Genomic DNA, 10,420 nt, shown 5'->3' with positions numbered 1-10,420 from the left:
TTTTTTTTTTTTTTTTTTTAATTTGACATCTTAACAGAGAAATAGTCCCAGAAGAGATGCCCTCCTCTCCTCCCCCCAACCTCCACAATAAGACTAGAATATTTCTGAAGCACTGTTGAAGTTCCTATTTTGACCAGCCTTAGCTACATCAAAATGTGCCAACTATGAATGGTGCAGGAAAGATATCCATATCTAAATATTTCATCTAAATTTGAAGTGCATTGATTTTCTTGCCCCAACTCTGTTTTCCAAAACATGGTCAAGTATTTGTAATTCTTCGCTATTATTTTTTCCTTAAATCAGATGTATCCAACAACACTTACTTCACCACAAAGACACTGAATGAACCTAAACAAGGGCAAACTGAGCTCACTCTCTGGACTGGGAAAGGTCTTCTTTCATTTTTGATCACCACAGCCCAAGCTACAGACAGAGCATTTTAAAGCCTTTCCAGGCTGGCTGACAGATATGGGCAGGAAATGGTTGTGTGAATGAGATTTTGACCATTTTTCCTGTCCTGTGTCAGGATGAAGAGTCAAAACTTTTAAAGACTTGCATAAAACAGGATTGTAATTCAAAAGATCAAGTTGTTTTTAGGGTTTAAAAGGAAGCTTGGGCCTGAAAAATGGAACTTATTTGTTTTGAAGCTTCCCAAAACTCAGTAGTTTGGGTTTCAACAAATCAGCTAAATGTCTTTGCTAGGAAATATTTGAAGTCCCTGACCAGCTCCAGCAAAACAATTTATAGGCATTCTTTGAAGTGCAACACAATTAATATAATACAGCATACCTGAAGAACTATGAATCGCCCCATATGGAAGTGACATCAACTTTATTACCACTCTTCCCTTCTTCCAGGTCTAGAGGAGCCCTGAATACACACAGGTTATTTACTGGGTTAATGACCTGGACTTTAAAATATCTGTCTGGGCATACTTAGCTAACTGTCTTCATAGAAATTAGTTGATTCAGCTCCTAATGCAGTAATCAGAAACCATGTGAAAGAAACTAGCTATGAATGCACCTAATCACATAAGACAAAATTTACAGTGCATGCTATGAGGTACAGTTTTCATTATAAACTTTACACCCATTTAGGCAATGTTTAATATTCAGGTGAGTTATGGATTCTCACATTACACAACCATGAGGAGGAAAAGTACTGGAGCAAGCAAAATAAAAGTTCGGCCATAATAAGGAGCATAAGTAAAGGCCAAAATAACAAAGAGACCTTGAAGATTAGCTTATTGGGAAACAGCTGGAGAAAACACGTTTAGTCTAGCAAGACTCCAGGGTGAGTTATTGTCAGACTGCCAAGAATGTATTAAGGGGGGAGGCTGATCTGTGTCTTTTTCTCACAAATATATAACAGAACCTGTGTCCTTTTTCTGTTGAGCATCAGCCACCTCTTGCTGATCTCCCATGGCCATGTAAAATAAAGTGCTTCTGTTAGCCAAACAGTGATCCTGTTGTGATTTCCACATCAACCAGAGCCAACACTCTTCTCATTCTGACTCCTCATTGGCATGCACTTTTCTACCTGTTGTATTTAGACATCAAACCTCAACGCTTAGACAAGAGTTATAATATCCCTGCAAGGACAGAAGTGATGCAATAACTATTTTGAAGATTAAAAAACTCCTTTAAACTTGACATATCCAAACAACTAATCACATCATAACATACAGTTCTGGTTGAGCCGGCTCCAGAGACTTCTTGTGTTCACTCCATTTAAACTTTAAGCCCACCTTTCTATCCCACATACTGTTTCATTAATATTCTAGCAGTTACCTCAAAAGCCAGGTTTAATCATTTAGCATTGTTAGTGGATTCTTTTAATGTTTTACTCACTAGTGCAGGTTTAAAAAATAAAAAAAGACCTTCACTGTTACAACAAAGGGTTTACTAACCAGGCAAAAGTTCCCAGCTGGGACTATACATGGTACTATCCATTTTTCAAGCCATTCATTCACTCACTCAGAGAGCTGAACCCTGCCAACAGTGAAACAGCCCCTATACCAAAAGCAATATCCCAAGCTTAACTCAACTGATGTTTTGCTTTTGTAATAGCCATTTTAGAAAGGCGTTACATTTTCCTAGCCATCCCAAATTTTAACCATCTACCCATTATAGCTGTATTCATTGGTGTGTTCTTTCTGGCTCTGCTGAGAACATGCTCCCTTATTAGGAATACTCTTACAAAACTGTATGATGAGTCCCTCTTCCTTGCCCTAATCTTTACATTTCCCACCTGCCTCAGCTCTGCAATCTTTCCTTCCATTGCCAGCTTTTTTCTTCTTTATACTTTTACACTATTCTCATCTAACCTGTAAGGTAGTAATATTAGACAGGGGACACCATTTGCCTTATGGAGTGCACACATAGCTTGCAAAGACTTGTGTCAGGCTTGAGGGTCACATAGCTGTTAGCCTGTGCTAATTAGCTCAGTGGGTCTGTCTTAATCCACAATGTAGAACTATCTTTGACAGGTATGGCTTGCATGTATGGGCTGTCTCTTTTTGGCCTTCACCAACACAGTGAATTTGTCAGCACACATCAAGGTATCTGTGCATCTGCTAAGAATGAGTGCTGCACAGTGCTTTTCTATAACACCTCAAAATTGGTTGAGTCAGATGTTTTTGGATGAGGTCCCTCAGCCCAGGTTCCCCCCACCCAACTGGGAAAATTGTTAAAACCAGACCTTTAAGACTAATTTTGGTTTTCATGAAAACGGAAAAATATACATTCATTAAAAGAAAGAAAGAAATTTGCCACAGGATTCCTGACTAGGCAAAGGAAGTCTTATCTGGGTTTTTGGCAAATTTAGTAATAAAAAACAAACAAACAAACAAGGAAGAGTCAGGCAAATGGACAATTGCAAACATGTTAAATTTAATATTAGAGTCAGTCTCAAAATCCTTCACAGTAACCATTTAATACTGTTCTTGAAGCACACCCCCAACCTAATGAGAATGTGTGTTGCACTGCAGTCATTTAACATAAACTGCTACTAAAGCAAGCACCAAATGCATTGCCGAAGTCATTGATATATTAAGGAGGGCTACATTCTGACCTCACTACTAGAAGGAGCTGACAAACACTAATTTGTCATCGTTATGGACTCTGACAAAGTTGACCAGCTATACTCCTTACTGCAGCTTAAATGGGAGATTAGCCCAAGTAAGAGGTATAAGAACCCTTAAGTATTTATGCAAACAGTTATCTTGGATAAGGTTAAGCTATTAAAGAGAAATTTTCATGTTTCACAGACACTTGCAGGGGTGGCTCATATTAGGAATTTCATTATATAGCAACTGAATTCACAAGTCTGTTTTGCTCAGTTCATCTCCACAATTTTAAGAATAACAACTCTGTAAGGAAAGAAGTGCCCTTCTTTCTGGTGATTTCTTTGAAAACAGAGAAGACAATTCAAATACACTGACCTCTTGTGAGCATGTAGTTCATTTGACTTCAGTTTGCTCCTTCCACAGCCAGTCCTCTCCAGAAATCCAAAGGGTGAGTTTCAGTCCTCTCCCAAGCCAACTCCATAATCCCCCTCCTCTCCAGGGCCTCTCCCCATGGGTACAGAGAAGTTCTCTACCCCGTGGTGATGCGGGGGGTGTGTGGGGGGGGGTATCACCACATCTGTTTGAGAACACACAGGTGTGCTTGCACCTTCCCAGTACTACAAGCTCCAATACAGAGCACCCATCTGCACCAACCTCAGATACTAGTTCCACATTGTTTTCAGCAGCGCTTTCTGTGCTGACTGGCTTAACCTGGCCTTCTCACAACAACTCCCAGAAATTGCTGCTCTCATATGTTTACAGCTTCCTCAGACAAGCCATCCCAAGGCTCCTCCTCTTGTAGCACAACCTCCACAGGAAACCATGCTGACCCAAGCTCTGTCAGCTCACACAGCTTACTGCCATCCTTCCTAGCCATAAGGAACCACTTAAAAAGATGGCTCGGGTTATTTGGTAGAGTCACCACTAACAGCCTCAGAGGCGAGTGGGAAACCAAAGACTAAAGTCAGGTACCAAAACATCCAGGATAAAAGCCAAGAACCAGAAACAAGGATCATAGGCATCCAAGATATTGCAGGAACCAGATATGAATAGGAAGCAGTCTGGGACAGAAGCTAGCCACGCACAGGATCAGCAACCTCCTTTAGGCATAAGACCAATTGCACAAGGTACAGTAAGTGTGGGGTCGCACTCAATGTGGTAGGCCTACTAGAGAGGCAGCCAGCTCAGCTCAGCTGGTGCTGATTAACTAGTCAGGGTGCCTAGCTCTGCTGAGTGGTGCCCACATCACCTGGGGAGACTTAGCCTTCCCAGCAGGGATACTCCAAGCAGGATGAAGGGAAAACCTTCTCGCCCACAGATGGTAAAATCTGACTGCAATTATTTTATCTGGCAATAAAACCAGGCACTGGTGGGGAACTGACTTAGCGCTTCTCTTTAAGATCTAATACATTCCTTCACTAGTTTAAGTTTAGGATACTTATGTAGCAAAAGGTTTAATTTCTCCCAGGCAGTGCTTAGTTAAAGATGGATGAGGACAAAGATAGCTTCCTTTTCCTGCTTTGTGCCTATACACATCCCTGAAATACATACAAGTAGTCTGAGTTAACTACTGACGTTAAGTAGCTATCTACTTTTTTCAAAGATATCTCTGTTTCTGGAAGTGATTCCAACACAGACTCGTTGGCATTTGGAAAATGAGTTGAAACTAGGCTTATTTTTTTAATACAATCAGCATCTTGGTAACATAAGCTCATTAAATATGAATTTTATCAGCTGTCATTCATTGGAATTTGTTCTGCTAGTAGCGTAACTGCCTGCAAAACTAATTCCTTTGCACAAAGAAATACTGATACAAAAATAATCACTTTTTTATTATTCTTTTCCAATAGGTATTAGTTTGCTCCACACCAATTATGTGGTGGTGCGAATCCTTAAGTTATTTAACTTACTGGAGTAATCATTGCAAAGAAAGTTCTAAAGGGTGTAATTTGATCAAACATGAATATGGAGCACTGAAATTAATTTAACTGTATTGCACAGTAACTTTCATACAGATGTGTGAGTACACTGAGTGCCACAAGGCTCCGACAATCTGCTTTGGCATTTTGTAACTCAACTACTGTGGAGACTTCCACCCCAGATCTTCATTGTATGAGTTTTATTTTCTTTGGAAATGGTTCCTACATTCATAAAAAGTGTATACACTGGATATATAACTGTAAGTAGCACTTTTTCTCCATTACTTCTCGTTTTATTCAGTATACAGATTTAGCTATCAAGCCATTCATAATTGCTGATTGTAGAGTCATTATTAAAGCTCTTGTTCCATGTGCTGTATAAACCCAAAGGCAGATCCATTAAATGCCCTCCAGCAAGGTGAACTCATTAAAAATGTAAATAATGAAAATTTGTGATTTTAAACAATCCGGAAACCTTGGCTTGAATTATTTTTTAAATTGCTTTGCATTTGTATTTTTGGGCCATTTTATAAAAAGAAAAAGGTTGATTCTTGTCTACAACCATGAGAGATGTGGTGATTTGCAGTCAAATACTCCCATGTGGTGTAGAGACAATATAGTTCCATTGCATTTTGCCAGAGAGCTGGTTGGAAGAGTTTACAGAGGTCACAGACAGAAATTATATTTGTCATGTGATCGGGCCCTTGAAAGCACTCTAAATCCATGCCCACACAGAAGAGCATGGCTGCAGAGCCCTTCAATTGCACAACAAATTAACCCTCATTGCATTAGGGTTCAAATGAAGATGCTCCTAAGTGGAGCAACTTCATTAATTTCTGTCTGCTTCAGCTGCAACAGCAGCATGGCCTGAACTATTGTCTCTGGATGACAGTGGGGAGAAGGCAAGGGAGGGAGGTCCCTTCAGCCCTGCTAGAGTGGGAGGGACTTGGTGAATTGGAGCCCCTCACCTCAAAGGAGCTCCAATCTACCTGGCTCCCCACTCCAGTGGGACTGAGAAAACACCAGGATGACCAGCTTTCTCCCCCATCCTGTCCAGAGACAGCAACAGAGCTGTGAGAGTGGGGCAAGCCAGAGGAGGAAGAGATGCATGGAAAGAGCCAGGGAAGACACAGCCTCTTTTCCTAGATCATCTCCAAATTGAAGCCAATCCTCCACCCTCCAGATTCAACAGTAATATCTGTTCAGTTAGGAGGATCAGTCTCACTCATGGCAATTCATAGAAAGTGCCATGAGTTAGAGCTGGAAGCTGCACTTCTGTATGCACCCAGAGAGTGTTTCTGACTTTTCCTCTCCCTGTAAACCAGATGGCAGGGTGCATGCCCATTGGTAAGAGATTGGTAACATTGGTAAGCAGATTTGGGGTGGACAAAGAGGAAAAAAGAGGGACAGGGATAGTAGATGAAACAATTAAGTCAGGAACAAAATCAGGGAGGCAAAGCTAAAGAACAAGCTGCACCTGGCAAAGGAGGTTAAGGATAACAAGAAGAACTTCTATAAATATTCTGGCCAGAAAATAAGGGCAAAGGAAACTGAGCCCATTGTTAAGTAGCCAGGGGAAACTCTTAATAGATGATGCAAAGAAGGCAGAGTTACTCAAGAGCTACTTTGCCTTAGTCTTCACAAAAAAATTAAGCTGCAGCCAAACACTTAATAAGGACTATTGGGATAAGGAAAGTGGCAAGCTGAAGGATAAGATAACACAAGAGGTTTTTGGTGGGTCTGAGAGCTTTGGATGGATGTGAATTAATTCACGTAAGCAGCGCCAGATGAACTTCATCCCAGGTTCCTGAAGGAGCTGGCAGAGGAGTTTTCAGAGCCCTTGGAAATAATCGTCATGAATCATGAGAGGTGGGCTACATACCAGAGAACTAGAAAAGTGCCCTTCCTTATAAAAAAGGCAAAAAGGAGAACCTGGGGAACTACAAACCAGTTAGCCTTACCTCAGTACCCAAAACATTATTGGAGGATGTCCTAAAGAAGGTCATTTGGAAGCACCTGGAGGAGGAAAGGCTGACCACAAGCAGCCAGCATGTATTTCGAAAGAATAAATAACGTCAAACTTCACCTCCTTTGATAAAGTAACTACTTGGGTAGATGAAGGGAATGCTGTGGGTGTAGTATATCTGAACTTTAGTAAGGGCTTTGACGAGGTCCCTCATGACCTTCTCATAAACACATTGGAAGAATATGGTCTGGACAAAACTACTATAAGATGGGTAGCTAACTGGCTCAAAATCTGCAAGCAAAGGATAATTATTAACAAGTCAATGTCAGAATACCAGGAGATTTCAAGTTGAGTCTCACAGGGGTCCCTCTTGGGCCTGGTGCTGTTCATGTTTATTAATGATTTGCATGCTGACATAGAAACTTCCTGAGCTGATTTGTGGAGAACATGAAATGGGGAAGGATTTTGAATGCACTGGAGGATGGGAGTACAATTCAGAAGGATATTGATAACTTCAGAGCTGCTTTCCAATTAAATGGAATGAAATTCAGTACAGACGAATGCAAGGTACTATGTCTCAGGAGAAATAATTAAAAACAGAAATCTAAAATGGGTGATACCTGAGTGGATGGCAGCACTGTGGAGAAGGATCCCGAAGTCTTGGTGGATTATAGACTCAGTATGAATCTTCAGGGTGATGCAGTCATACAAAAGGCAAATGTGGTTTTGGGATGCATCAATGGGAGCATTAGGTGGAAGAGGTGGGTGGTAAAAGTGGTCATCTACTTGGTACTGTTTAGGCCTTATCTGTATAGTGTGAGATTCTGGGTTTCACATTTTAAAAAGTATGTGGAGAGGTTCCAGAGTCAGGAGGCAGGTTAATAAAGGGCTTGAAAAGCAAGTCATATGAGGAGAGGCAGAAGGAGCTTGACATGTTCAACTTGTGGAAAAGGCATTTAAGATGGAACATGGTAGCAGTCTTCAAACACTTGAAGAAAAAGAGGGAAAGCACCTTTTCTCTCTTGCTGCAGACAGGAGGAACTGGACCAATAGCTTGAAATTGCAGCAGGTAAGCTTAGCTTGGATATCAAGAAAAACTTTTTCACTATTAGAATAGTGAGGCAGTGGACTGCCTAGGAAAGTTGTGGACTTGCCATCACTGGTGTTGTTCAAAAAGAGGTTGGAGAGCCAGTGGTTAAGAATGATCTAGACATAGCTATGCTTATATTCTGGTATGGGTGTTTCCCATGCTTCTGGTCTTTTCTGGTTGCTTCCACTCCGACTTTCTGCTACATGTGTCAGGTTGTTTATAAGCCTTCCCCAGTGGCAATGGATGTTGGCTACAGCCAAGACTAGGGATTTTGACTGGGGTGTACCAATGTTCCTGCTAGGGAGGGCTGTGCAAAACAGCACCGTTTTGTTTCAACTTTAGTTTCACTGTTTCAAAGGGATAGTGTTTTGTTTCATTGTTTTGTTCAATTTCAAAGCACTGTTCCATTTTGTTTCATCAAAACTGTTTCACTGTCTCGACGCGTTTAGACGTTTTGCCCATAGGCTATAAAGGGAAATCATGAAAATGCCTACAACTTTGTCATTTCTTGCCTGATTTGGATGAAAATTGCAGGGATGGTACCTCCTTCTGAGGGCATGACAAGTTTCAAGGAGATAGGTGCAGAGGTTTCTGGGAAACTGCACCTCAAACTGTTCAAAGCAGAACTCATGACACTTGCCAGTAGTGGCAGCCTCCTGTCATCTGCCATGCAGATCTGGGGGCCTGCACCCCTGGGAGGGCTGTGCCGGACTCCTCCCAGGGGTGTGGGCCCCTGGATCTGCACGCTGAATGACAGGAGGCTGCCACTGCTGCCTGGGGCCAGTGGCAGCAGCAATTTTCCTGGTGCTGGGTGCAGGCTGCACCCAGCACCAGTCCCAGATGATAGCAACAGCCTCCTGTCATCCAGTGCGCAAATCCAGGGGTCCGCACCACCGGAAAGAGTCTGGCATAGCCTTGCAGCCCTCCTGGGGGTGTGGGCACCCAGATCTGCATGCCAGATGACAGAAGGCTGCCGCTGCCAGTTGGGACTGGCGCTGGGCACAGACTGTGCTGAGCGATGGAAAGACTGGTGCTGCTGCTGGCCCCAGCCAGCAGTGATAGCATGCTGTCATCCAGCACATAGATCTAGGGGCCCAAACCTGTGGGAGGTCTGTGGGGCTGTGCCAGACTCCTCCTGGGGAGTATGGGCCCCCAGGTCTGCACCTGGGATAAGAGCATTTTGTTGCTGCCAGCTGGGGCCAGCGCTAGCACCAGTTTTCCCAGCGCTTGGCATTGTAATTGTCAACTTCTAGGAGACCATCAACCAGGACCATCCCAAATGGAGGAAGAGTCTGCTGCAGCGATCTCAGTACTTTGAAACCTCATGACAACAACAGGAGATGGAAAAAGATGGAGTAGCAGAAACGGTATGTCACGGATAAAAAATTCAACTCCACCCCACACGGAAACACATGTCTGAGCTGCAGTAGAGTCTATTGATCCTGGATAGGCCTCAACAGCCATCTTTGGACATACAGATAAGGCAATCAGGGAAGACAATCCCTTGACTGTGAGGGATTGCTGAAGAGAAGAGAGACAGCTTCATACATGCCTGAAACTGAGTTCCTGAAAGGCAGAGGCTACTTCCCCCTCAGAGTTTGGCAAGCCTGTTGAATCTGAAGCAGCAATGCACAGATACATGTTTATGGTTCTTTGAAACACTGAAAGTAGTGTCATCAAAATGCACAATAAATGAAAACTTCCAAAATAAGGAAAGCAAAGTATTTTATTATAACCAGGGTCCCCTTTGGGCTCCTTTTCCAGACTGGCTCCTAGTCTGTTCAGAAGCTCTATCAAAAAGTTTACAGCCTTCAATTAGCACTAGACAATGTAGCAGTTTTGTTTAGATAATTATTGTGCGCCAGTCATCTTTGGCTAAATCTGCAATACAAAGTTTTGCTCTGTATCTATATTGACTAGGGCTGCATAAAACTGACACAGCCCTAAGCTGACATAGTCATGCCAAAAAAACCTTCAGCATGGATGTAATTAAGCTGACAGCACAGTGCTTTTTGTTAGCTTTGTTTATGGTATGTCTTTCAAGGACATGTATACACTAGCAGAAAGGCTCCTTCTACTACCATATGCTGTGTCCACACAATGGGATGCTGCCAACAAAACCAGGTCAGCATATTTATAGAGACAAATCCTTTGAAAGAGCATTTCAAAACATATTTTTAGGAATTATTCAAAGTATTAGGTTAATAGTAATGTTCAAACCTTTACTGTAGCTATACTCCTTTATAGTATTAATATTTAACAAAGTATAAAAGGTACACAATAAGGACGAAGAAAAGTTTGAAATACTTAGTATAATTAAGAATATAAAAGAGGTGTAAAAGTCATTGTCAAAAGTGGCTTAGATAGGCATCACATGC

At 42.0% G+C, this 10,420-nt stretch overlaps 1 long non-coding RNA gene across 1 annotated transcript in view; it reads right to left on the bottom strand.

Annotated features, from left to right (window-relative positions):
- The window catches only part of LOC109301954, a 264,420-nt gene extending 262,636 nt beyond the window's left edge, over positions 1 to 1,784 (bottom strand). The window contains exon 1 of the long non-coding RNA XR_002098671.1: positions 1,686 to 1,784. This is a non-coding gene — a long non-coding RNA (uncharacterized LOC109301954). The remainder of the gene's footprint in view (positions 1 to 1,685) is intronic.
- Between the last annotated feature and the right edge of the window lie 8,636 nt (positions 1,785 to 10,420).

The sequence above is a fragment of the Gavialis gangeticus genome, unplaced genomic scaffold (assembly GCF_001723915.1).
Source record: "Gavialis gangeticus isolate Ggan-Ray unplaced genomic scaffold, GavGan_comp1, whole genome shotgun sequence".
NCBI classification, from domain to species: domain Eukaryota; kingdom Metazoa; phylum Chordata; order Crocodylia; family Gavialidae; genus Gavialis; species Gavialis gangeticus.
The sequence above is the reverse complement of the archived record's forward strand: the minus strand, read 5'-3'. Positions and strand labels throughout refer to the sequence as shown.